Source organism: Pseudophryne corroboree, chromosome 2 (genome assembly GCF_028390025.1).
Source record: "Pseudophryne corroboree isolate aPseCor3 chromosome 2, aPseCor3.hap2, whole genome shotgun sequence".
In the NCBI taxonomy this organism is placed as follows: Eukaryota; Metazoa; Chordata; class Amphibia; order Anura; family Myobatrachidae; genus Pseudophryne; species Pseudophryne corroboree.
In genome coordinates, this window is record NC_086445.1 from 241,977,348 (window position 1) to 241,980,581 (window position 3,234).

Consider the following 3,234-nt stretch of genomic DNA (forward strand, 5'->3'; position numbering starts at 1 on the left):
TATATATACTAATAGACATCTGGCACAATCAACTAATGTCCAGGTGGTCTGTGATGCAAACTTAAAAATTATGAGTGTTGTTGCAGGTTACCCTGGTGGCTGCCATGACTCCTTCATCCTCAGTCAGTCATCGCTCTTCGATAAATTTGAGGACGGACAAATGCCTGATGGCTGGCTGTTGGGTATGTTTAAAATGTTTTGTGTGTATGTCTTTTAACCACAAACTCGAGTTTTGAGTAGGTGAAAGAATAATCTAACATATGTACTAATGTTGACTATATCTGTTTTTCAGGTGATGGGGGTTACGGCTGCTACTCTTGGCTCCTTACTCCATTGTCCCAACCTGATTCTCCTGCTGAACACAGTTACAATCATGCACATAAGGCTACGCGGAATGTGATAGAAAGATGTTTTGGTGTGCTGAAGTCACGGTTTCGGTGTCTGGATAAATCTGCAGGCCTTTTGTTGTATAGTCCCTCAAAGGTGACTAGAATTGTGTTTTGCTGCTGTTTTCTCCATAATCTGTGTTTAACCCAACATCTGGCACATGATGAGGGAGAAAGCAGTCAGCAAGCAGAGGAGTTAGACCCATCTGGTGACAGTGTGAGTACATATGTAGGGAGGCAGGTACGGCAAGAAGTGATCCTGCGCTATTTTTCTGGTAAGTTTTAGTAGGCTGTAATTATCCTTGACTAAACACTTTGCACTACTTTCTATTGTGTGTTTTGTTACTTACTGTTTGTTGTTTATAGTGGTGTGTACATTGTACTTAGTTTATGCTAAAAATACATTTTCAGTCATTACCCATGAAAAACATACATACATACAGAGCAGCTTCGACAATGTTTGAGACGGACACAGGAAGTTGTGTGTTTGTCAAATACAAATTTTTATTTAGCAAATCACATTGGGGTTATTTTTTCCGCTTGTGTGTGCTGGGTGCTGTGCTTTGTGCTGGCTCACTGGCACGTGCTCTGGAGGAACGCCGAACAGGGGAGGTTACTGGCGTTTGGATAGGGGTCGTGGTCCCCGAGCTGGAGGTTACTTGGTGAGCTCCCATCAATGTAATATTGCTGCTCAAATTATTAATGCTAGCAATCAGTTGAGTGTTGGTTGCAGTGTGGCTGGCTACAATCCGGGATAACGACTCATTCACAACCTGGTTGTGCTGAATGAGCTGAACGAGTGCCTGCTGATGGCGCTGTTGCTCATCTATGATGCGCGTTAAATGAGCAAGCATTTGGCTGTTGTCAGCCCTTATTTGCTCCATTGAGGTTGCCATTCGCCCTACTTGTACAATCAGTCTGCCCGAGTTGCGACTAATGCGCGGTAGATGATGGGGCAGACTGGCAAGGTGTTGGGTATGTGCGGTCAGGCTGGCATTGCTTTGGGCCTGTTGGCTTGTCCAACTGGCCCAAAAGTCATCTGGTATTTGGGTTGGTGGTGGAGCTTGTGCCAGTTGTGGACTGATGGAGGCTTGGGGGATATCCTGCAGCTGTATTGGCTGGCTTGGGTCAACAGGTGTAAGTTGCAGTGTGATGGTTGCCTGTTGGTCTTGTCCCTGCTGGTCCACGTCGGCCATCAAGCTGGGCTCTGTATGGGGTGGCCAACATGCAATGTTTATTTGTAAAAATTTTTTTTAGGCTACTTCTACACATTACTACATTCATAATACTCCATTTGTATAGTTTTTGGCGTTGTTTTTCAAAACTTATAATGTTTTTTGTCTGCAAAAACATATATACCAACACAGGCGGCCACATAGACAGATTTGCATAATCCTCACCTAACTACCTCCCCTCCACAGCATTACAGTGTTATATCACCTCCCCTGACCACGATATAGACTGCTTACCTGGATAGTCCAGAGGAGCGGAGCAAGTAAGCCGTCTACATACTGGACAGGGGAGATGTGTGAACACTATAATGTTGTGGATGCTGTTTTTGTTTTGGTATTTTATTGGAATTTTATTTTAATATGCACGTGTGTGGCCAAAATTTAACCAAATGTCTGTTATTTTTTAAAAATGATGTTGGCGAGATCAACCACTAAGACCTTTAAAAATAAAACATTTTCACCTTTAGCAATTGAAGACGTAACATCACATTGCTTGTTATGGAAAACATGTAATCTCAAAACCAACTAACAACATATTAACTGTACTGTGTAGATTATTGCCTATGTGTTTAATTTCTGTTTTTACTCACCAGATAACTGAGGTGATCGGGGCTCATCACTCTGCGAACTCGCCAATAGTGCCAGTGGTGGCTGGGGTGACACTGCCGAAATGCGTCGCCTGGGTGGGGATGATGGAGCCGCAGATTCCGTGCCAAGACGCCGTGTCTTACTTGGCCTCCTGGGTAAGTGGCCCGAGCCGTGTGATGGGCGCCTTACAGGAGGTCGGCTTACAGAAGCAGAACCTATGTGAAAATATAAACATTAATATTTTGTACTTCTATGTGTTTTCAGAATATGTGACTACAGTGAAGTCTTACCTGCAATCCCAGCCTCATCCTGACTTGTCTGAGGCCTGTCTGGCCGGCTGGTCTGTGGGACTGTTGAAAAAGTGGAGCAAACATTATTACCATGCTTTGTGTAAAAATAACCACTGCAAAGCCTTAGTGTACTGTAACCATCTATTAGGTATTGGATAAACAAATAATTTCTGATTAAGAGCTTCAAGCTTCATTAATTTGTGTTGTATATCCAAATGTACATGATGTTGCACACAATAAATCTGTTACATTTGAGAATTCTGCCTCAGATATTGCAGAGATTGACTACTTGCAAATGTTTCCAAAATGTAATGTTGAAATAATTGCACCGTTTTTCAGAAGTAAATAAATCAAAAATTCATTTTTAAATAAGCATACAACACAGATGTCCAAGCAATATCGCCAAAAAAAACATAAAAATAAAAAAAAAACCAGCAGCCATTGCACCTGTTTTTGCGCAATATTACATTTACCAAACAGCCAATGCAAGGTGAAAAAAGCAAATTCTAAACACAAACACACCTTAAGGGTGCATAGGCCTGCAATATCTGAAACACAATTTATGCATCCTTTACCCTTTAAAAATGATATTTACAACATTTAGAGGACATTTAAATAAAAATATAACAAATCAAACTTACCATCCTGCGTGGGTCGGTCCGAATCCCGGACATGAGTAGCAGACACTACTTCTGCAGGAATCAATGCCCGCACAGGCTCCTCCCAGTCCCGATAGGT

The 3,234-nt window shown here is 42.2% G+C and overlaps 1 long non-coding RNA gene across 1 annotated transcript; it reads right to left on the minus strand.

Moving 5' to 3' along the window:
* Positions 1–865: 865 nt before the first annotated feature.
* On the minus strand, positions 866–2,564 carry LOC135050693 (uncharacterized). Its single transcript, XR_010241746.1, has 2 exons — positions 2,209–2,564; positions 866–1,593 (listed from the first exon to the last, which is right to left on the minus strand). It is a non-coding gene; the product is annotated as an uncharacterized LOC135050693 (long non-coding RNA).
* Between the last annotated feature and the right edge of the window lie 670 nt (positions 2,565–3,234).